The sequence below is a fragment of the Mustela nigripes genome, chromosome 3 (assembly GCF_022355385.1).
Source record: "Mustela nigripes isolate SB6536 chromosome 3, MUSNIG.SB6536, whole genome shotgun sequence".
In the NCBI taxonomy this organism is placed as follows: domain Eukaryota; kingdom Metazoa; phylum Chordata; class Mammalia; order Carnivora; family Mustelidae; genus Mustela; species Mustela nigripes.
Window position 1 is genome coordinate 22586571 of NC_081559.1, and position 25797 is coordinate 22612367.

Genomic DNA, 25797 nt, shown 5'->3' on the forward strand with positions numbered 1-25797 from the left:
TTCTGTACATGAGCCAACTAGTCAGCACAAGGGTCCTTTATTTTATTTATGCGTAATGGACAATTGGAAGATTTCTTTTTAACTTTATCAAATATAATTGAATTTATATTTCTAAAATGGAGATGGATGGATACAATTCTATCTTTACACAATGAAAGCCTTATGGACTTTTCGGTGAGGGGGAAAAGCAGCACCACGTTAGAGTCTCACATAGAAAAACCACATCGAGTCAAGGAGAATTGACAGATTCTAGTCTATACCAGTAACAAAATGTCTTTGTACATTTAAATTCTGCTTATCATTTCATGTTTGACAACTCTTCTATGCAAAAGTACAGCCTAGCTGAAATCAGCAAATCATACAATTTTTCTACTCTTTCACTATATCTCAAAATGAAAAAAAATAAAATGTAGGCACGTTTGGCAGCTGTTATTTTACAATGGAAGTAAAAAAGCAATCTTTACATTTTTAAAAAAAGCCCAAATTAATAAAATTAATGAATTGATTTTTTTTAAAAAGTTATTTTACAATGGAAGTAAAATGGAAGTAAAAAAGCAATCTTTACATTTAAAAAAAAAGCCCAAATTAATAAAATTAATGAATTGATTTTTTTAAAAAAGTGTTGACTTGCCTTACTTCCTAGCATAACTGTTCACTTTAAAATATATATATATTAAAAAACCATTCATACTCATACAGAAAATTAATCACTTATAACATTTGTTTGGATTCCAGAGCTATATTCTGGATCTATGTCAGAGATACAGGATATAACTGTACTTTGGGGATCATAAAAATTTTGGTTGGTTTCTTTTGCATATACATTGCAGATTCTAAAATTCAGACCTTTGTGAGGAAAGGATTTTTAAGTTAAATACATCAGAACAATTACACATAATTTAGCGTGAATTTGTGTACATTTTAATACAACATAACTTGAGTTATTAAACAAATATTTAGTAAGTAATAAGTTGTAAGGGTAGAAGAGAGTAGGATAATAAAATTTTCTCTACACTCAATGCCACTACTTGAGCTGAGTTTCCTTTGCTTTCTAGAACTCTTGCAGATAATAATTTAAAGTGCTATAAAATATCAGATTTAACATTTGTTGCCAAACTTACCCAAGTCTTTCAGCTCTCCATTTAAATGTATACATTTGGATTATTAAAATTCCATAAGGAAAAGATTAAAGCTTCACACAAATAATATAATGTCACTGATTTCTATTTGTGATGGGAATGTTGAGAGAGGATGAAAGGGGATATGTAGTTTATATTTCATAATTCTGTAACTTAATGATCCTATTTTATTAACGAAAATCAGCTGCACATTTATCTCATAATTATCATCATCAAAGCAGTAAGTGTTCATAAAGATTCAAAGGCTAATTCTATGATCATATCTTACTGCTGTTCATCCTCATCCTATCAATTTTTCTCTAACTCTTGTCTTCATATTAATTTGATGAGATAACTTTTGTTTTTCTAATTAATCAAAGTCTGTATGGGATCATCCTCTCTCAGCAAATATGTCAATATAAGAGGCTTACTTTTCTTTCAAAAGTTGTTGAAACTCATTTTTATTGTTTGTGTTGAAATGCAAACTTTTTCCTTTATATTAAATTAGAATCTCATGAATGTACAGGTCATTAGTTTCTAGAGAGAGTACTCAAATTAAGGACAATACTTTAATCTACAAAGCGTATAAAAATACCCTTCATGAATAGGCTAAAAATGCTTAATTGCAAAAGAGAAATGTGATTATATTCTAAAGTTTAGAAAAGAACTATTTCTCTTAACAGACCTTACTCATTTTTTAACAAAGAACAAACAACATTAAAATAATTTTGGTCTCTGTTAATGAATTACAATGGAAGTAAATTTTCTTTAAAAAGAACTTGAAAATATGCCTCAGAAGGTAGAAAATTGTTTGAAAATAAAATAAGGTCCTAAATCACCATGTGATGCCAACACAGACTAAATAAACAATGAAAGGTGTACCTGATTACCTGTTTAAATACTAGGTATCCAGTTTGCTTTCACAAATGTAGTGGTTGGCTACACAGCCCATTTTTACTAGGAGCACATGTTCATTAATTTGTCCCTATAGCAACCAATATACTTCTAAGGTAAGACATGAAAATCGGTTTTGTCAAAAAACAAGTCCCTTATATCAGAGCACCTAATGTTCCCTTGGAATGCTTAATTTGCTATAAATGTACGAGGGAAAGAAACCAAAAATGTTTAACACATGCTGGAAGTTTAATGAAGAACAAAGTGATTCATAAATAGTTTTCTCCAATGATAAGTGTGAAAAATCAATATTTAATGTCAGAAATTTTTAATAATAAATTAGTCCAAGATTTAATCACTTTCTATACTTAAAAGCAGTTGTTCCAAAACATGTCTTAAATATTTCCTATACAATCGCACTTTTGCTGTTTTTGTTTAGTTTGTGAACAAAGACTTAGACAAAGTGCAAAAAATACATCCTCTTTTGCAACCCAGAACTCATGGCTCAGTATGAGTTTTGATACAGATAAGAAGGAACAAGATCTGGGGTGCCTGGGTGGCTCAGTGGGTTAAAGCTTCTGCCTTCAGCTCAAGTCATGATCTCAGGGTTCTGGGATCAAGCCCTGCATCGGGCTCTCTGATCAGGGAGCCTGCTTTCCCCTCTCTCTCTCCTTGTGATCTGTCAAATAAATAAAATAAAATCTTCAAGAAGGAAAAAAAAAAATTCCTATACATATCTCTTTTCTTCCTGAAGTGAGCAACATTTTCCATGTGAAATGTTGCAGTCATAACTTTATTCATCCCAGAGTCAATTCCAGAACAATGCAATTAGATGTTAGAATGAAAGCATACGGAATGGAATTTTTTTTTTTTTAAAGATTTTATTTATTTTTTTGACAGACAGAGATCACAAGTAGGCAGAGAGGCAGGCAGAGAGAAAGAGAGAGAGAGAGAGGGAAGCAGGCTTCCTGCGGAGCAGAGAGCCCGATGCGGGGCTCTATCCCAGGACCCTGAGATCATGACCCGAGCCGAAGGCAGCAGCCCAAACCACTGAGCCACCCAGGCGCCCCATATGGAATGGAATTAAACTGAAAGATGGACTAAAGACTTGGAACCATTAAAATGAGGAGGCGCCCTGGAAGTCTACTCATTCAAAGCTTTCATTTCAGGGTATCAGAATCTGGGGCCAGAGAAGGTACGTGTCTCACTATTGAAAGACTCAGAACAGGTCAGTGGGCTTGTTACACTCAGTTCTATACTCTAAACTTGTTTTACACTCAAACAGTGAAATTGGGGGAGAGGGAATGATAATGAAAAATGGGGGAAAAATCATATTCTTTCAGGAATTATTTACTAAAACTGTTCTTCCCCCTCCCTTTAAGTAGTATCATTCCCTCTTATTTTTCTTATTCTAAAAAAGTATAGCTGTAATTTGGAAAATCACTTAAAAGAGTCATAGATCTCAATGCTCTCTCCTACCTTCTCTAGTTGGCTAGTTTTATTAAGGTAATTTAACTGATTTTCTTTAAGAGATCCCAGTGAATTTGCTTCCTTCTCTTCCCAATATTTAAAGCAGAATGGGAATTACATCATTTGCAAAATATAATTGTGAGATGTGAAAGGGATTAGGGTATAGTTTAAAAGACACATAGTAGGTGAAAATTCTTCTCTGGGGATATAAAATCTTATCAGATTTCCTTCTAAATGAATGCCATACCCAGACAAATAAAGATATTTGAGAAATGGAAATTATCCATCTCACTATTGGTTCTTTGTAATCACACATTTTTAAAAATTTTTGTTTTCCTTTGTCAGACTTACCCATTTCATTCATATCACTTACTCAAGCTCTCCGTGTTTCAGCCATCTGGATCACTCCGATTTCTTTCAGCTCTTTGCCATCTTGTTCTCCCCTTACAAGGCAGAGCATTGTTTCTAGAGGATTTCTGCATTTAAAGCTCTGAAGTCTCTATGGCACATTATGTGGTTCATTAAATACCACAGAGCTTAAATTAGTATATCATTTTCACATCATTGCTCAAATAGTATTTTTCTGTTCATTTAAATTCTGTGCCTATATGTGTGGCATAGCAGAATTTTAGGTCTAGTAAATAGCAACAAGGGTAATTTGTGGAATTCTTTTTCAATGTGGTATAAAGTGCTATAGTGAAATCAATTGTCTAACACAGACTACAAACTGTATGCATTTGAGCACATGATGAATTTATAAAACTACAAGTCTAAAAATCATATATATATTCACACATTGTGCATCAAAGTGTAAAAATAATATTTAAGAATAATTTGATGGCATACCCAAACTTATAGGGAATAATTTGATCACTTAGAACTTACATTTCAGAAAATCCCCAAACTCCGGTAATCACAGTGTTCACTGACAGTCGCTAAATTGCCCTAAAGTTGCCTACTCTACCATGTTAGACTATGTTGCATAAATTGATGTTGTCCCTCTGAAACCTGGCATGACTTCAGGTTTGTTTTTGTTTGTTTTGTTTGTTTTTTTTTTTTTTTCCCATCCCCTCATTTTACAGATAGGGGTAAATGAAATTCCAAAAGCTGAAGTGATTATAAGCTTGGTTACAAAGTAATTCAGTGACAAGCTGGGACTGGAGCCTGTCTCTCAAATACCACTCACTTGTTAATAGCCATCAAGGCTAAGGCAGCACTTTGAACTTGAAATCACTTTATTTCCCTCAGTATCTTTTTCATCACAGTGTCCAGGGATGTGGTGTTATCCTAACTTCTGAGAGGAGGCAGGTTCTGGGAGATGCTATAGCTAATATGCAGTCACATACATACCTTGAGTCTGTCTATCACATTAATTTCAGGAACATTTCAAGGCAAGGAAGGGTAAAAGTATTTGTTACTCATAAGAAACCAAAGTAAGGAGAATACATTTTATTCCATTATGTGAGTGTTTTCCCAACTTGGCTAACCTCTCTAATCACTGGAGTCACTTGAGATTTTTCTGGCTCCCCCCCAGACTCACTGAATCAGAATCTCCAGGGAAGGCGCCTGGGAATTTGTATTTTTAAGTGGCTCCCCAGGTGATTTTGATAATGAGCCAAGATTTGGAAACACTGGCAGTACCACTGAAAGTTAAGAAGATGTTGCCTTACAAGTTTTAGAATGTTTAGAAGCAAAATGCACCCACTGTTAAAATTGGCCCAATCCAGTTTCTCTCTTTTCTGAACAAGTGAGATAGACGTTTTTGTCACAAGTGGGCAGACCAACTGCCAAATACCACCTATATTTCTGGGTCAGAGACAGATTGGAACTCCACCAAGAGAAACTGGGCATTCGTACTTGGTCTATTTCCATGGCAAGGACAAAACAATCCTAATCTTACTGATCTTTTCATTAAAGAATAAAGCAATCTCAGGGCATTAACTGCTGACAGTAATGCAGATCATGGATTTCACGGATTAACCAGACCACAAACAATCTAGAACATGTTCACAGAACAATTCTTGTTTGTGTAGAACAGGAGGCAAAAAGCAATCAGTCTGACTTGAACTATTGGGTTTAATTACTCAATATAACATTTGTCATTTAAAAACCCATATGCCCATCAGCCTAACAACAGTAGAGATTCTCTGTTAATGATATTGCATAATGTAACAGTACTTCACCGGTTTCAAAGCACTTTCACATATATTAGCACACTTTGTACTTATAATAGAGTGTGAAGTAAAGAGAAATTCTCAACAAATTGAAAGATTGTAATTAAAACATATTCTTAGTAGAATGCAAATGTCTTGAGGTGTATCTGATTTACTTCTGGTTTCAAGCAAAAAAAAAAAAAAAATATATATATATATGTATATATATATCACCCCTTACACGCCATGAAAATAATTTTAAACCCTGAAATATTCATTAAATTCTTTTTTAAATGGAAAACGATTTATGCAATGCTAATTTAAATGCTAAATTTTCTTTAAAAAGAAAGTGAATCAAGTAATCAAGCTTTTACTACTTTAAATATCAAGCATATAGATCCTGATTTATTTCATCAAAGCAATTTCTCAGTTATACCAAAGGATGGATTCTTTTCTCTATACAATGGCTCAGCTGAAAAGTAGGGACTATAATGAAGTATACAGAAGAGAGTTTGTTTACTGACAAATTGAAATTTTTATTTTATTTTTTTTAAAGATTTATTTATTTATTTATTTGACAGAGAGAGAGAGATCCTAAGTAGGCAGAGAGGCAGGCAGAGAGAGAGGGGGAAGCAGGCTCCCTGCTGAGCAGAGAGCTGGATGTGGGGCTCGATCACAGGACCCTGGGATCATGACCTGAGCTGAAGGCAGAGGCTTAACCCACTGAGCCATCCAGGCACCCCAAAATTGAAATTTTTAAAATATTATATTTGCCTATATGTAATTAAAAGTCAAATTCAAACTTGTTATTCTTCGTTTTTATTGTTTATTTGCAATTTTGCCCTTCATCCTTTTTTACTCAAGTCCCAAACTTCTAACTTTGTCTCAGTGTTATTCTTCCTGTTAGAACTTAAAAAATAAACTTCAAAAAAAATTTTTTTTCTAGATAGAGTGAAAATAGCTAGGAAAGTTACCATGTGAAAAGAATGCTATTAAAGCCAAATATTCAAATATCAATTACAATAAAGAACTACTTGGACACATAATAATTTATCGTAGTTATTATTCAACTTAATATTATCAACAGGTTCAGATAACAATGTAAGTTTTTCTCATGGAAGAGACTCCATCTGAGTTCCTAATTAAATAACTTTTGTATAGTTCCTTTTCTGCCCTTCACAAAAGGTCTTTTTTTCCCTCCATTCTTGCTCTCTTTCTTTCTTTGTTGATACTGTTTACTTCCAAGCCTGCTTCTGAACTCTCTGTCTAATTAGCTCTTGATAGATCTGCTGCCCTGTTTCCACAAACATTTAATTCGGCGGCCAGTCCATTTACATTACAGCATGTTGCATTGTCTTTTACCAGCCTAATTTTGTTTGAGTGAATGTAAATCCCATTAAACAGTCACCTATTAGACTGTGGCATATAAACTCCAAAAGCCTCTTTATTACAAGAGTGAACATAAGGCACAATTGATAAAAGATTTCTGGGGCATTTCAATTTGTGGTCTACTTCAAATATTCTGTCTGCTTTAAGCTTAGCAGCTCACTTTTTCAAAGTATTTGACAGAATATATGAGTATCTTTCAACCTCTGTATTCCATAGCAAAACATACATAAACATTACTTGCTTCTCGTCTTGGGAAAAAAGAATTTACTTATACCTAAACATATGTTAAATATGTATTTTCCCCCTTTAGTTTATTTTCCCCTTGATAACATTATTTTCAAAAGACTGCATGAAGGTGTTTACAGAGATCAAGAGAAGCTTGCAGATTCCTCTGGAAAGAGCTCTTTTTTAATTTTAAACACCAGTGCAGAATTTCAACAAGCTTTGGTGTTTCCTGATGAGTTTTCTCAAGAGGAGTAAAAAAGGCATCCTGACATGTAGCCCATTTAATAGCAAGTAGATACTGGCATCAGAGACAGTCCAGCCCCTCTTGTAACATGGATCTATGTGATAGCCCGAAACAAGAAAAAACAAGATGTAAGAGATGGATAGAAGTTATGGAAAGACAAGGTAGCCAAATATCAGGGTTGCTGATATTTTTATCAGTATATATTCAATCACATTAGTTCTCGGTTCTGGTTTTTATCAGAGTGGGCTCAGTATATAGACTTTCCCTAAAGCTGAGTTAATCATTCAGCACCATGGTCACATAATTATTGGTTTAAGGTAAGGGTGAGAATGGCTTTCTTTCCATTTCCTCCTGGTAATAAACTCAGAAAGACACCCATGAAGTGCAAACCCTCACGCACAATATTATTTCTCACCCCTGTGGTCTTGTCAAAGCCAATATTTCAGGAAAGCACAGGTTGTTGAAGGGGACTGTGATTTTTTGCCTGCTGTGAGTCTCTAAGGACAACAAACATTCCAAAAGAGACTGTAGCCACAATTGTTAATAACTTCACACAGCTTTTTGCCATGATGACAAAAATCCACGAGAAGACTGAATAGGTAATGGGTTAGGCGTTAAGCCACAGCTATTTGTGTAGGAATCAAAATATGTATGGGATCAAATACCGGTTAGAGAGTCAACATCGATTAAGAATCTAAACAATCATGGAAATGATTTTGCCAAATGTGTGGAATGTATAGTGAATATTAACAGACACTTAGCTTGTTGTAATAAGTGCAAAAGAAAATTCAGTTAAGTACTTAAACTAAATGGTTTATGCTAAATAGCATGAAATTACGAAACAACTGATCATCAGAAATGGATTTATAAGACTTTGCATCAATACCCACCCATGTTTCTAATACGTAGCTTCTACATAAATCCAAAGTCTTGAATATTCAGGCTCAAAAATACATAGAAATAGATGTAAAAACAATTTTCTTGGATGATAGGCTCCTTATTTCTTTCTACGTATGCTTCCATTTGGGTTAATGGCTTTATCATATATGATGCGTTGAGTTTGACATGACTGCTTCAATTTCTGCCTATTTCATAGCATTAAGAGACATCTTTATTCAGCTTTGTATATTCAAATAATTCATAATAGCTAACATGAGTTCCACGCTGGCCCCTTTTGTTGTTCCCTCATGATGATTTCAAAATTAATTGAGATCAAGATTTCTAAAGGAAAGGTACATATTAGTTTAGTGTTACTTGTTCCCAAAATAGGCAACTGACTAGTATTACTTTGTGGTTTACTAAAGTTTTTCTTAAATATTAACATCATTACTGTAAAATGTAATGAATTTCAAAAGGAAATTAATTTTTAAAGCTGTGCAAATACTTTAAGTGGGCATAAGTGATTCATAACAAATATGCCAAAGAAATTTGAAAGTTACTAAACACATGAAAGTTTCTAAATACACATAGGTTTCTATACTACCTACAATATTTACAAAACATTTTTAACTTAAAAAAATCTGTATGCTATACCAAGTCATAACCTATAATTATCTCTATAGATGGATTATATAACCTGTCTGAACCTCAGTTTCCTCTTTTTAAAATGAAGAAAATATTCAAGATTAAATGAGTCAATTACATAAATAAATATTTACCGATTTCTTAGTACAAATCATAAATTGTAATATGCACTGGGTATATAGTAGTGAACAATCCCTATTTCCCACAGAACTACAGTGAGGAAGATAGCCAAAACACATATATAGTTATAACTTCTGGTAAGCTCTATCATAAACAGTGATGGTCATAGTTTTGTCCCTTCTCCTATTAGTGGGATTTTTAAAATTTACTTTTAAAATGAATCTATTTTAAGCAATTCTTGTAAACTGACCCCATGCCTACCTATGATGTGAGTAACCATATGATTCACCCTTAGTCAATGATATGACCTAATCTCCAAATTCACAGTGATGAAGGCTATGTGGCAGGAGACATGATCTTTGCAGTAAGAACACAACTATGAAGATATGAAATATGAGAACAGAACTGCTTTGAGCCTTTTTTTTTTTTAATCACAAATTAGGAAAAGTCTGACTAAGAATAAAGAAAGAATCTGGAGTTGAGACATTAAGACAGTAAGACAGTATCCTAATGACATGGTCTCTCATGGATCAACGTGTACTTAAAGACCAGAAAAATGTGTGCTTAAAGACCAAAAACTTCCTATTTCTGTAATCCAACAAAACCCCTTTGTTTAGATTAGTTCAAACTAGGTTTCAATCACCTACAATCAATGCACTATAATTTAAAAGTACACAAGACAATAGTAGAGTAAAATGTGGATAGATCAGTGCTTTAAGCAGAGAAAAATATCATGAAGGCTCTGTCTGAGGTAAGGGAGATATATATGAATTGAGGAACTATGAACTTAATAGTATTATCACTATCACCACAACTATCATTCTTCATAGATTCTTCTAGGTCTTGATTTAAAGCACTGGGAAAGATATTCCCCCCTAAAAGGAGGCTCCAACCAGACCATCTTTCATTTGCAATTTGCATTTCTTCCACTGGGTTATCAAGTGGAAGGACTTCTTCTAAAAGCAGATGTTTCTTGAAAGTAAGAAAGATAAAATTTAGATACCAGAAAGGATAAAGTACTGGAGACTTCATAGATCACTAGGCAGAGAACCTTAGGAAACCCAAGGAGCCTTCTGCACAGCTGAGCAGAACATAAAGAAGGAGAGAAAAGAAAATGAAGACAAAACTATCTAAGCCCCAATTTTGCCCTAGCTACCTAATTCATCGTATACTTTTTTTTTTTAAAGATTGTATTTATTTATTTGAGAGAGAGAGCATGACAGAGAGAGAGAAAGAGAGCAAAGCAGGGGGAGGGACAGAGGGAGAGGGAGAAGACAACTCCCCACCAAGCAGGGTGCCCAACACAGGGCTCTCTATCCCAGGCCCGTGGGATCATGATCTGAGCTGAAGGCAGGCACTTAAATGACTGAGCCACCCAGGTGCCCCTAATTCAACATATACTTTAAAAATAAAATGAGGATGGTTTGAAATATAAATTTCTACTAATCTGAAAAATTTGTTTGTTTTTTTTTTTTAAGAATTTACTAACTTTGAAATCCACCTTCACTTGTTTATCTGGTTGCTTTAAAGTAGTCATAAAGCAATCTAGTAGATGGCATTCTTTCTAAGTAGAGAACTCTTGGGTTCCTAAAACATGGTAACTGGAGTATCTTTGGATACTTGATAGTTTAACAGAAGCTACATTCAGCAGAATAGAAAGGATTCAAGAGAAAGTCTCTGAGTTAGTGAATATCAGATAGAAAATTTATAATTGCCCGAATTCACAGATTATTTGTTGGAACATCTCAAGATGCTGAGTCAGCCATGCTTACACAAAAAACTCCCCTTTACTGTCTTTCATTGTGCATCTAAGGTGCCTATTAATATAGTACCTGAATGAGACTATTTAAATTCAAAGGAAGTTTTTGCCTGAAGGAGGACAGCAGAATTGGGCCCAATGGGAGTTCTGTCTGAGTATTTGAGGGCAGAATTTAGTCTACTGGAAGGGCAGTCACTAACTAGGGATTTAACTACTACAAAAACTTTTAAGGAAGAAAGGAAGTGACAGTATTATAGGTTTTTTTCATTCCCTCACTTTTCTCAAGTAGAAATATTTTGATTAAAACAACAACAGGAAAAACTAAATTGGAGAGACTAGCTCTAAATTATGGCATCCTGAAATTAGAATTTCAATTTATGAATTTTGAATAACATCCACATTTTCTATCATACAAATTCTATAGAAGATTTGGCTGAGACTAAACCTGTCAGCCTTGTAAAAGGCAGTATTTAAGTAGGAAGTATCTCTCCGATCTTTATCAAATATCTAAATCATTAACTATAAAAATGCCACATATAAGTTTAAAATCCAACAATTCATATAACCTAATCAGCAGTCTTTTTTTAAATTACAGAAAAGAAATATAGCAAATACCTGTTTTTTACCACATCATATTAGCATCTGTGTCAGCCTTTTTATTTTTATATTTGTATTTTTTTAAACGACTTAAGCCATGTGTGTGTATGTGTGTTATCTTAATGGCTATGGGAAGACAAAGAAAACAAAGTTCATTTTAATATCCACACATAGTCCTTCTCTTACCCTCAAAATCACCACGGTAAGTCTGACCAGTATCCTTCCAGCTACCCTTATATATACACATACATACATACCTACATGCATAATAGTAAAAGCATTGTTTGACATGACTGCAGTAGTCTTTATCATAAAATTACTAAGTGAAAGGAACACAAATTGAAAATCCAGAATGTAAATTAAAAATTCTAGATTTATAGACTTCAGTGAGAACAGATTGTAGAAATCACCTCTCTTGTTTAATAGTATGGATTCCGTGCCTCAGGAAAGAGTCGCTCCTTGGGGGACACAAGGAGTTAGTAGAAGAGTTCCCAATGAGCCAAGATCTCTTACTTGTGAGATACTTTTTCCAGAATGACAGGCCACCAGTTGTTAACAGTCACATATCACATGCTTTGCTGTTTCTTTTCTTGTATATATGTCTGTGTGTGCATGTGTGTTATGCGTTATGCATGAGGAGAGAAGGTATATCAATGGACTAATAAAGTTGGCAAAGAAGAAAGACTCAACATGTACTATGTAGTGGGCATTATGTCAGCAGTGTATGTACAACAAAGATAAAAAAACCGTTATCATGGGGTTTACAGTCTAACAGAGCAAGACTGAAAAAGATGAGCACCATGATTGTGTGTATTTGAGTATGAGTGTGTACATTTGTTTGTGTAAAACTGATTACTCTAGTTAAAGGCTGTAAGAGACCCCAGAGAAAAGACAACTATTTCCATACATTTTTGGTGTTTCCTATGGCTAATTCTTCCAAATATTAATCACGCTACTTAACAACACAGCCTGATGGAGGAGGAAAGTTATTATAGGAAAGAGAGCTGTGCTCCAGCCATTTAGACCTGAGGAGTTGTCTGACACCCTTATCTGTCCAGGCATGTTTAGGATTGAAACAGTTTTTACATAGTCCATGGCAACAGTACTTCCTGTAGACTGTACAAATTAATAAACGAGAGCACAGAGGTACAGATGATGGTAAGGAACATGTAGGAATAGAGTCTTACATATTTTCAATCAACTTTTTAATCAACTTTAGCATAATCCCATCATGCGTTTTAAAGTGGCTTTATATTAGATATTTTTCCCACGGAAAATGAATAATTTGCATTAAAAGAAAGCTAATTTCATCGATAATGGTAAATTAGGCCCATTTTACAAGGATGACAAAATACGCTTCAGATATGAATGTATCACAGGTGCCATTTAGTTTGTTTTTTCTTTTTTCTGAGTTACAAAGTCTGAATATTTTATATATATAATGTATCACTTAAGTTTTATATAAAAATATAAAACTTACCGCTTAAGTTATAACTTATCACTTAAGTTGACGACTTAGTTAAACAGAGAAATCAAATTTAATGGACTGTATAGTAAATTCCTAGTAAGCATTCTCCTCACAACATTGTAAATATGTTCAGGGCGCTTACCTCTATTTTTCAAATGTATTTTATCAGGCTTCTTCAGAACAACTGCAGTGAAGGAAAATGTCAGAGAAAAGGGAAATAGTTTGTAGTTTGTGGACTGTTACAATTACTTTTTCTGTATGTTCTCTGGGATACATGTATTTATGATTATTTTATTCCCAAAGAAAAGACTAATATAACTAAAATTTATTGGGGCCAAATATATCACTTGTTTTACAGAATTTTATCACAACACTTTATGAAATCAATAGTATTTGTTTTACAGGTGAGGAAAATTAAGATAAAGTACTATAATCTTGAATATCTTTGGTATAATTCTGGAAATAAATTTCTGAAAAAACTAATTTTTTTTGTTTGAAAATGAACAATTTTGAATTCAAAAAATTCAACTTTTTCAATTACCAAATGCCCCTTCTGACATGATTTCCAGCTGCTAAAAAATGTCTCTCACTTAAAGATTTCTGACTTGTAGACTTTTAAAGTATAGCTCAAAATCATACTTTCATTTTACAATTGGAAATAAATTTAGTACCTTCTCCAACCTTTTAATTTTATAAAGAACAAGGCTCAGAGAAGTAAAATAGTTTGCTTAATAGAATTTCTTAACAGCAGAAATATAACCAGAACTTAATTTGTACCACTAGTTCAATGATCTCTGAACATTCTGCCATTGACACAGTTAACAGAATTAACTGTGATATTTATTTATTTTATTTTATTTTTTTATTTTTTTAAGATTTTTTTTCATTTATTTATTTGACAGAGAGAGATCACAAGTAGGCAGAGAGGCAGGCAGAGAGAGAGAGAGAGGAGGAAGAAGCAGGCTCCCTGCTGAGCAGAGAGCCCGATGCGGGACTCGATCCCAGGACCCTGAGATCATGACCTGAGCCGAAGGCAGCGGCTTAACCCACTGAGCCACCCAGGCGCCCTTAACTGTGATATTTATTTCTATTAGTGATATCAGAGACAATAAAAAGAAGTGATATAACCAAGCACGACAATTCCCCTATTCAAATTAGTTTCGACCTAAAGCCAACCAACTTGAAAAAATTAAGACAAGTATAATTGGGCATTAAAAAATTATGTTTAAATGTAAATACACAATAGTAAATAGTTTAGACGGTTGACAATTTCAATGACCATCGAAGCAATAGTATTATGGTGTCTGTAGAATAACAAATAGCATGGAGGACATGGGGAGTTAGAGAAGAGAAGGGAGTTGGGGGAAATTGGAAGGGGAGGTGAACCATGAGAGACTATGGACTCTGAAAAACAATCTGAGGGGTTTGAAGTGGCGGGGGGTGGGAGGTTGGGGTACCAGGTGGTGGGTATTATAGAGGACACGGATTGCATGGAACACTGGGTGTGGTGCAAAAATAATGAATACTGTTATGCTGAAAAAAAATAAAATAAAATCACTTGGAAAACAAAACAAAACAAAAACAAAAAAAAGAAAGGCAGTGAAAAGTTTTATAAACTAGTAAGCAATTTGATCCTATTGTGTGAAACCAAAGGGTTAACTTGAGGATTTGTTTATGTAGCTATAAACGTAATGATTATATTAAGTAAAAATATGTTTAAAACTGAATAAGATTGCCTTTACCTTCATTTTTTAATGCAACTTAGTGAAGAGAAATCAAACCATCAACCCAGAAAGAGTCCCAAGAATTCTTATTCTAAGAATACACATGTATAACTTCTAGAAAATGAAAATGTAAATGGTATTAAATTGATTAAATGAGGAAGCCATTAGACTGAGGTGGCTCGAATGCTGAGGTGGGCCCACATAAGCAAACCAAAAGCTAAGCCATTTAGTAAATATCTCCAGTTATGAAACAGTAACACTAAGGACAACCTCTCACAAACAGCCAACTAGACTCTAAATTAAAATCCTGAATAAAACTCTCAGAAGTTAAAAATCTACTTAAACACACTCAGAAGCATTTAAATGTTATTTTAAAATGTATAATGTAGAAAATACAGTTTGTATAAAAAATAATAAATTCCAGGAAAAGATTTATTTTAAGGATGACTCCATAATAAAAAAAATCACATTACTGTAATTTTAACGTAGCTCCTAATATTGGAAAGTAGCTCCAAAAAACTTTTTTAGAAGCTTGTCAGAACTGATGCAGACAGCAAATTTTCTTAAAAATTTATGCAAAACAACCATTGCCATACATGATTTTTTCCTATTTAAATTAATATTAACTAAATGGGTTGAGAAAAAGCTATATCATATATATGTATAATACATGATGTAAGTTATATACACACACAAACCTCACACATATATATCCTATTTCAGATACCAAAAAGTATTTTCCTTTTCCACTTCCCTTAGAAAATCAGAATCAGCATTGATACTGAAAATACAAAAAATTTATTTCCTTAAACAGTAAAGCCAAATTTGCCAAGTAATACAGGTATAATTCTTTATAATCACTGTCACTATAACATTATATGAATAAGAGAAACTAAATAAAATAAAATCTAACTTCTAAGGATATTATTTGTATTGTGTTTTATTTTCCATTTGCAGATATACAAATATGGACCATATCAATACAAGATTTCATTATCTAATTCAATCCTATGGAAAAACTATGTAGAAGGATCTATCATGCAAATAATTTATGAATTACCTATATATTTTGTTTGAAGTAGAACACAGCTATTAGGGAGAAAACTGAAAGTACCCTAAAAGTGTGAAATTTGTGTTCTTATTCTTACCTAATCTAAACTATATTCAAAGGATGATTTCCTTTTGTAGTTACATAGCTTTTTTTCCCTCCATCTTATGTCTTCTCATATCATTTATAATCTTAAAATTATAGTAACTAAGTATAATAAATTAATATAGTATAGTACAGATTACATATACATTCATTTCAACCTGTGAAGTTTCATAAATCTTAGCTATGCTTATTGTACTCAATCTCTCAATTAAAAATTGACTTTGGAGTTTGTCAAAACATATTCTTCTACATCTATTTATATGGGTGCTATTGAAATTATAATATCAAAAACTCCTTAAAATATACACTTAAAAGCTAACATATTTAGTACTGCTTAGGATCTTTAAAATTATTATCTTAAAATCAGCAAAATAAATGAAATGTGAAAACTAAGGATGGTACAATACAATCAAATTTTAGAATTATATATTATAGCTCTATGTCTATAAACAGTTTCAAAAGTCAGGTCAGAAAAGTGAATGACTGTGGGGAGCTTGATAGAGTGTAAAAATTTGGATGCATAAATCTCATTCAGGTTCACTTCCATATGCCTGAGGGCAAAGCCAGGCATGAAGCCTTCGTGTGTTACTACTGAACTGGGTCATACGTGGTGATATTTGCTGTATGGTCCTGTGATGAGGCAGCATGGGGAGAACCAGCTGGCCAAGGCTAATGTACCATCTGGGCTAAAAATATATTGCCAATTCCATTGGCAGAGAGGGAAGAGTGAATTTGTAATCGAGCTATAAATCACAAGCAGATCTTGCAAGTTGTCAATTAGAAGTCTGATATATTGATGTGCTCAATGCATGGATGACTCCTGCTTTTAAATTATCATTATTTGTATAACAAAACCTTTTTAAATATCAATCTTTACCTAATAAAAAATTACTTGAAGAACCCATAAGAAACAAATCAGTACATTAAGAAATGTGACTAAGAACATTAAAAATAAAAGAAAAAGAAGACAGACTGGTTGATCACACTGCCTTGGTGGGATTCCTGTGTCCGAATGACATAGTCCCTAACTTTAAAAAGTAGAACTTAAAATGAGAGAATTTTCACTGACTATATTATCTTCACACAGTTCTCTGTCCCAAATGAGAAAATCCATATACTCATGCAAGCTTGCGTGTGTGCATATGTGTGTGTTCATGGTCTATCACAATGTCATGATCTAGTAGAAGGAACATGGATTTGGCGGTTAAGGTAAACATGAGCTCAAATCCCTGTTCTGTTGTTTGCTAATTCTCCAGCATTGTACAAATTAGTCTGTGAATCTCAGCGATGCTGCAGTGAAGTGGGAAAGGTTAATGATAACATACATAAAATAACTAGAACATATTAGCTGTGCAGTAAATGATAGCTATATTACTGCGATATAGGGAAATGATACATTTGCACAGTCTTTGATTTAAATGCCCTGTGGTGTTATTTCTAATTGGAGTAAATACATGAATTTTAGTCAGAAAACACAAAGCATAAAACTCAGACTCATTAGCCCTAAACTTTTTGCCAACTATTCGCCAAATTCATCATCAAATGTCATGCAGTCAACTTAAAGTTTTTATTTTCTAATTTATTGTTTGAAGTTATCTCGATCAGATGATCTGTGGATTGATTAAGTTCTGTTGCCACTCTATGAAAACTTCTGAGATAATCAGTCGACAAGACAACTGAATTAATAACTATTATTCATTAAGCACTCAGTATGTGAACAGCTGCATATTAGGTACTTTAAAATGTTATTATAAATTTACGCTATAATGATATATTAGCAAACCTGACAGTCACCACAGCATTTAGACTGCAGTTAGATTTGATCAAGGCTGAATCATTAGAAAGGCCCTTTGCAGCTTTCTACCAGTTTCTACTCACCAATACATATCCCTGGGACAATGCAGGATAATTATAGAATGGAACAAGAAAGCTAATCAAGGGGAAGACAGAGGACCGATGTTTTCCAATAAGGGAATTCCATCTGCTTCTAACCCAGAAAAAGAGACACTGATATATTCAATTTGAAATGCCGTATGTAACAGTTCTTCAGTAATATGCACAAATATTTCAAGGCCATGTACAAGAAGTTGGAGGGTTACCAAAATAAGTGTATTCAAAGGGACAAGATTAAATTTGTATACCCTCTTCAATCTCTTTTCTCTCTGCTCCTGTATTAGAATACATGCACCCTCCCCCAAGCCGCTCTCTGCTCTGTACCTCACTCAGAAGGATGAGACTGCATCTTGTTGGCCACTGGCTTCCATCTGAATGTGAACAAGCTGAGGAAATCTTTAGGAGGTGTTCCGAGAGGAAGAGCACAGAGACTTGTAAGTGTTTGCTAGGACAAGGACCAGGATGAGGCAATGAGGTACACATGTTGTGAACTGTAAGGAGGAACTCACGTCAGGTACTAACCACACTCATCCACCCTACCTTAGTACCAAGTCTGCATTCAGAGCAAGCATAGCTCCCTCAGGATAAACCCTCCCTGATGATTCCCGTTCTCATTGGTCTTCCATATCACCAGTTAACCCTAAAGAGAGTCCTAACTCACTGATGTTGGTTCACCATCCCTTATCCATTCAATTCCTGGCTCATACCTCTTTACATTAAACGATCTTTTCTGCAGTAACTCTCATAAGCATCATTACAGTTTTAAGTCAACTTACAAGCATGTTGTTATTCAGATCTGAATAAATCTTTAGAACTATTACCATTTCTTGAGCAAATGAATATTTGTAAGCATCACTATTTATATATAAAAACAGCTTTAAAATTAATTGGTAGAAATACATAATCCACTTTAAATATCAAATAAATCTTAGGTTTCAATTAAAATGAGTGTTATGTATGATACAAATGTGCACAAAAACAATTTTATGGGAAAAAAATCAATCTGTTGTTGGATTTGACTTCTCATTCTTCTTCATCCTGACACAAAATTACATTTTTAAACACTAATGAAATCTTTGTGATCAAAACAGATCAGTTCTATAGTATAAGTGTTAGTCCATTTTGCTTGTTTCTTAAAATCTAACAACGTATAATTCATTTTGTCACAAATTTTGTAACACTAAAAGATACATAAGTTTTTGTTAAAGGAATGACATATCTAAAGCTAAAACTTTCATTTTGTAAAAGATAAATCTAAGTGAAATAGATATTAAAAGGACTTCAAAGAGCAATTAAAATATTATATAATCTATCACTAGATATTTAAGAATAACCATTACTTACATATTTTAGTAAACATATTTAACATTATACTATCTCAAAGTAAAAAGTTTTCCAGAAAAAAAAAGTTTAAAGATGATAAAAGTATGGTGTACATAATAATGTGCACTCAAATGTAATTTTAAATTAAGTGTACTTATAAATATACACATATGCAAACATATATGTGTATGTAAAAATGTATTATATTTGGAATTGTCATAGCAATGATTCCATTACTTATTTTAAAGATATTTATGGCCAAACGTCCTTAAAATACTATATAAAAAACAGATCAATGTAAATTTAATGTGAAAATATTTGAATTTTTCAACAAAGTAGTTTTATCCTAGCCACATAAAATAATGAAATAGCAAATACATGAAAATATATCCTTATCTGAAGCTAGAAAACTGTGTTGAAATTTGGTGCTTTGATTATATGTTTGTCTGAAATGTAAACAATTGGGAAAAATGTATCATTATCCTACTGTAATACATTCTCACTAACATTATTTTAAGAGGAGGATCTTTTGGGAATTTAACATTTTATAAAGAACTTAATTAAAAGACAATTTGGTCTAGTTCCATATGTCTAGATACAGTTCTGAATTTCTTGACTGCTCTAGATAGGACACTATTTTATTATTGCTCACCTTTTTTGTGATTGGAGATCAATCCTACTCTATACCACTTGGTAAAAGAAATCATTTTTGATATAGAGTAAAATGATTTACATAAGCTTTTACTTCATGGGAAAATACATCATGGGTTCACTTACATTTCTGTGTAATCTAATTCAGAAGATAAATATTGGTATTTGCTATCCTCGAACTTTCCTGTCAGGATTTAGGAAAGCTTATTCTATGTCTATGACAAAAGAGTTCTATTTTGGTAGAAAGAGAAGCTCAAGAGAGTTTTCCTTATTCGAGAGTAGGTTTCCTTAAGGAATCATCGTAACTAGTTCCTCAGGCCCTGCCATATCTAGAAGGTCTTTTAAAGAACTTCTATGTAGGTAAAATAAGGCTCCTCCTTCCCTATTTTATACTCTCTGGGAACTTCTCTACCTTATATATCTAAAACACTACCTTTCTTAATCATGCTCGTGATCCTCAATGAAAACTTCCTATTTCAAGATGGTTACTAAGAGCTTCAATTAAGGTGAAGAACAATGAAGTGAAGAACATGCTTTTTTGTGGAACTACCTTCACAACATCCAGCAAAGTTAGTCACAGCAAAATGATGATTGTGTCGACGGAAATTAAGTGAGGAGCACCTATGGATATAGGTATCAGATCAACCAATTAATGCCTAAGGAAGTCCTAGAAACTGGGATCCTAGGTCCTGAATGATTGTTTCAAAGGCATATATGTCATTTTCTTCATCCTGGATGACATATTGGTGTATGTATACTGTACCACATTTCTATTTCATTGTGAACTACTTTTCTTCACATGATAATAATAATTATCCTGATAATAGGTAACATTTATTGTGAGCTCAGTTTGCCAATGTTAGTCACAGGGCTAAAGGCTTTACAAAGATAACCTCATTTAATCCTCACAATAATCTATGAGGTAGGTATTATAATTATTGGTCCCATTTTACAAATCCACAAAAGTGAGGCATAATTGACAACATTTTCGAGATCATATATGGCTAATAATACAAGAAACAAACCCAACAAGTCAAACCACTCTGCTACATTACATATAGCATACATTACCAAAAAGGCAGGAGGTCATGCTCATAATGACATCAGTTATTCATGCCATAAATTTAGGAGTCATTTACAGACCATTAAATCCCAATGTTAATATTAATACTAGCCAATCCCTTTTGAAGAATGCAATTGGTTATCTTCTCAATTTCAAGAAATATAATTTATGAAAAACCTAAGTTGTTTACCAATATATAATATAAAAGAGTACATGAAGGGTTCTTTATTGTTTTAGAATATATGTACTAATGCATGCTTTATTTTCCCCAAATTAATTTTTTTTTAGTTTAATAACAAGGTGATTTTTCTTTTTTTCATTTTCTTTCATTTTCTTTCTTTTCAGTGTATGCATCCTTAAGTGTACATATTTTCTTCACTAATATTTACTGAGTGGCAACCAATAGTGGCTCCTTTCCTAGGTGTTGTGCAATATTGCCTAACTTTCCCTGAAATTTTACTTTGAGTCTCATTACTGAATATCTGTGTATAATAATGGCAGGCACATAGAGGTAATGATACAGCATTATTTAGAAATAATAGCCGCAATCATGTCAGTGTGGTATCACTACCCTAGGCATCAGGATAAGCAGCAGGCTCCTAGAAACTTAGATTCAAGCACTAATGAGCGGTGATAGCCAACAGAACAGCAGTCTGTGGTTTGAAAAGATTGGTGAATCTTTATAAGAGTTTTCACAAACTATCTATCTCTTTCAATTCAGCTCATTTTATTCACAGTATTGTTGCATAGCATGGCAGAAATTTTGTTTGTTTTTAGTTTGACATTTTAACTACCATGTCCTACATTAGATCAGCTGGAGATAGTCTTCATGTGTGACTTGCAGAAAATAACAGTCTCGTTTTGGGGTTTTTTCCCACTAAGGTATAAACTTATGGCCCCATATTTTCATTTATCCTCCTTCCTTACCTAAATCATTGGAGCAAAAATAAGAAAAGTCATTACATCAGTGAATTTGTTCACCCAAGCAGTAGCCTCAAACCACAGGTTAATTTGAACTGTTCAAATATAATTACTTAAAAAAGGAAAGGATTCATTACTTTTGTGGTGTTTGCTGGTTCATTGCACCATTGTCGGAGATTGTCAATAAACAAATTACATCTAATACTATGCCCTTCTGCTGAACAGGTCTCTTGAGAATATCTACTTCACATTATGCTTCGTTTCATTTTTTGTGTGTGTGACCCATAGTCACAGGATCTTGGCTTTAGCATTTTAAAACACTCATTTTCACTTAACAGTTGCATAAAAGCAATGTAAGCAGTCTAATATATATATATATAGGGTTACGAAATAAAACATTTATGTTGTTATATAGGGTTTGTTCATTTTTGTATTTTTTGTTTGTTCTTTACTAGGATTTTATGAAAGTGACTGAAAATCTTGACTATAATAAGATGTCTGCATTTTTCTTGCAAGAATGACTACAGCTTTGATCAGATTTCAAAAGAACGCCAATCCACACACCCACACACAGAGTGAAGAAACTTTGTTCTATAAAACTGTTTTTAATAGTGACTAATAAGGAAGATGCAAAATGAGACAGGACAAGGATATAAGGGTTTGTGAAGGAAACCAATTATAATTGCAGACCACATGCCAGAATTAAATAATATAGGCACTTTGTTATCTTATCAGATGACCAAAACATATGGGAAATACAATCACATACACTTCTTCAGATGAGCCATTCCAAATGGACCTAGACAGTCTAGGTTCTAATCTTAGAAATGCTTTTGACCCATGGACCAACATATTTCTCCAATGTGCAAATATCACTATTTATATTTCACTCACACATCATAAGGCAAAATTTAGAAAAATATAGTACTACTTCTGCATGTGCTTAACTCAGTTCTCTACAAAGCAAAGAGCCCTTAATTCCTAACAATAGTTTTCATTCAAAAAGATGGCTAGAAAACAAAATGGATTTCTTCTCCAATATTATTTATTAAGCCAGAAATATTATTACATTAAAAATGTTTCTTGGGGGTGCCTGGGTGGCTCAGAGAGTTAAGCCTCTGCCTTCAGCTCAGGTTGTAGTCTCAGGGTCCTGGGATTAAGTCCTGCATCTGGCTCTCTGCTCTGCAGGGAGCCTGCTTCCCCCACTCTCTCTGCCTGCCTCTCTGCCTACTTGTGATCTCTCTGTCAATAAATAAATAAAATCTTTAAAAAAAATGTTTCTTGTAAATTGTGCTAAAAGATTTGGACAGTTCCATAGTTAATCTCTGGCTAGAACATTATTATTGGAGAATATATACTGGTATGCTTTTATAATGCAAAATATTGTAAACCTTTCTTCCCTGATTTCATTCTTGCCCTATTCTTATGATAGCTTCTCCTATCATGATTAAACCCTGATGTCTGAAACCCCCAAATATTATACTAGCTTCATATATATATATATATATATATATATTTTTTTTTTTTTTTTTTGGCCTAAATTTTTTTTTTTTTTTTTTTACAGTGTTAAATAAAGGTAAACTTCAGCATCACGATTCCTTAGGTGCCATCCCAGTGCCCTATCAAGCATAGTCTGAAAGCTCCAAAGAGATTAAAATGAAATTATTTAAAATCAGAGACCAAATATCCCAACTAAAGAAATATGACGAATATTTGTCAATTTATTCTAAGGACATCAATATGTGAGATATGTCATCTCACAAAGTCTTAGCCTATAGCATACTATGTGTCTGATAAATGATCCACTCATACAACCAACATTAATTAAACATCTGTTTTGACCAGGCAACATACTAGGTGTTAGATATACCTCAGAAAATATGACAAATTTGGAACTCTTAAAAATTTAGTAATTTTTGTAATAAAAATTTGTACAGGGAGGGCCTGGGTGGCTCAGGTGTTTGAGCCTCTGTCTTTGGCCCAGGTCATGATCTCAGGATCCTGGGATGGAGCCCCACATTGGGCTCTCTGCTCAGCAGGGGGCCTGCTTCCTCGCCCTCTCTGCCTGCCTCTCTCCCTGCTTGTGATCTCTCTCTCTGTCAAAAAATTTTTAAAAATCTTTAAAAAAATTCTTACATACTCAGTGACAAAGCATATGTGTTCAGAGGCTATGTATCATACAAGTCCAGAGATCATCATTCCCATAGACAATATTAATAATCCTACCTGTACCACTTCCTTCAAATGCTCTAAGATTTACATCTTGTCCTAACTCTTTGCTTCTCAAATATGGATCATGTAGACCAGGAAGCATTTGAAATCACAGGGTAAACATGATTTTGAGGCACAATAAATTAAAGTACATTCTATTTGCTGTACATAAAAACATAAAATTAAAAACCATACACCACTTTTAAGATAAAATATAAGACCTCAAGAAAATGCAATGCTATCATCAGGGATGCTATTTCTCTACCTTCTGTTACCACCAGGGATAACAGTGGACATCTTTGAGTATAACTGTGCCTTGTTGTTTTTGATATCCCTCTCATTCTCCCCATTAGCTAATGTGGGGGTGTTTGAAGAGCCACCAGATTCAAACTTGGACAGATAGATTCCACCGCTTAGTAGAGATGCAATTTAGATAAATTAGTTCAATGTTCTAAACCTCAGTTTCCCCACTTGTAATAGGAATCCAATACCACCTACCTTAAGGGACTGTAAAATACATCAATCACCTCACACATAGAAAATTGAAGACCCATTTGTTCATTAATACTTTCCCTTGGAGTTATTAGTTATGTGATGAGAAGAAGCTAACATATTTAATACAAATATTTAATAATATATTTGACTTTAGGTAGATGTAAACTACTTGCACAAAACTGTTGCTTTTCAGAATACTTATGTTAGCTCTATTTGGTTTAATAAAATCAACTTTGCAACATAACAGGCTTTCATTCCACAACTCCACATGTTTAAATTTATGAGCAATCAAAATAACGGTGAATTAGATTCCATTTTATTACCCCATATAATTGCAGTATAATAAAGGATAGCAAAATATGACTTTCAGTATTTTCTAAGCAATCACCTTCTTTATTTTTATTAGATAAGTGGTATCTCAAAAGTCAAATAATTTATATAATTGAAGAAAGAGATGAATGGCTCTTGTGAATTTCCAAAAGGATAAAACATTATGACCATCTATAAAACATGAATAAATACTTTAGCTTGGTCTAGGTAATTAGTGAGATTATTTTTTCAAAGATGGCAGTTACCATTATTGTTAAGAAAACAGATGAGTGCACTGACTCTGTTGTTTTCTTTTGTTTCCATTTAAACTAATAATCTTCCCTTAGTTTTGAAGCCATCATTCCATGCATGGCCATAAACAATTGCTTATGAAAAAGAATAACAGAGGAGATGTTTGTCCTGGAAAGGCCCTTAGGAAGAAAAGAAGAGAGGCAGGAGAGAGGAAATAAAGAAGCAGAGAGAAGAGGAGAAAGTGGGGATAAGTAAGACAAGGGGTCAAAAGGATGAAGAGTGGAGGAAGAGAAACAGGCACTTAGATTTTTATTTTCCTTTGTTCTTAGGAGGAAGATTTATATTTGCATTCCAAGGTGGAAGGGAACCAAAATGCAGAAAACCACCTTGAATTTATCCCATCTCGAACAAGAAAAGTAGTGCTTTGCTGGCAAAAGTGAGTATTTCTTCTCACAGAGCTCCAGACAGGTGGGATGGTTAGAATTTCTACTTCATGTTGTTGACAAAACACTCTAATTATTTATATTTGATTATACCCTCTGCTTAATCATGCAAGTGTAGGTATGGTCCTTCGTTCACAGCTGTAAAGATACTCATCCCTTTCAATCAGGCTTCAGTTCACTAATTACAAGGAAGTTTGTTCTACTGACATCTGATTTTTGTAAATCATGAGGGCAAGCTCTATTTGCTTAGCACAGGTTCAATATTAAGTAAACCCTAATGGTAGTAAAAAAAGAATTAGTGTCATAAAAATATTTCTGAATATTATATGTATCTTAGAATTCCAGTTTGATTTTTGTAATAGACTTCATACTTAGATTGTCATATTTTTAACATGTAA

The 25797-nt window shown here is 33.5% G+C and overlaps 1 protein-coding gene and 1 non-coding gene across 2 annotated transcripts in view; one reads left to right on the plus strand and one right to left on the minus strand.

The window, feature by feature from the left end:
- ERBB4 (erb-b2 receptor tyrosine kinase 4) overlaps positions 1-25797 on the minus strand; it is a 1176406-nt gene that overhangs the window by 900836 nt on the left and 249773 nt on the right. The gene's annotated exons all lie outside the window — the stretch shown is intronic.
- Positions 2428-2553, plus strand: LOC132014802 (small nucleolar RNA SNORA40). The gene has a single exon (XR_009403440.1). It is a non-coding gene; the product is annotated as a small nucleolar RNA SNORA40 (small nucleolar RNA).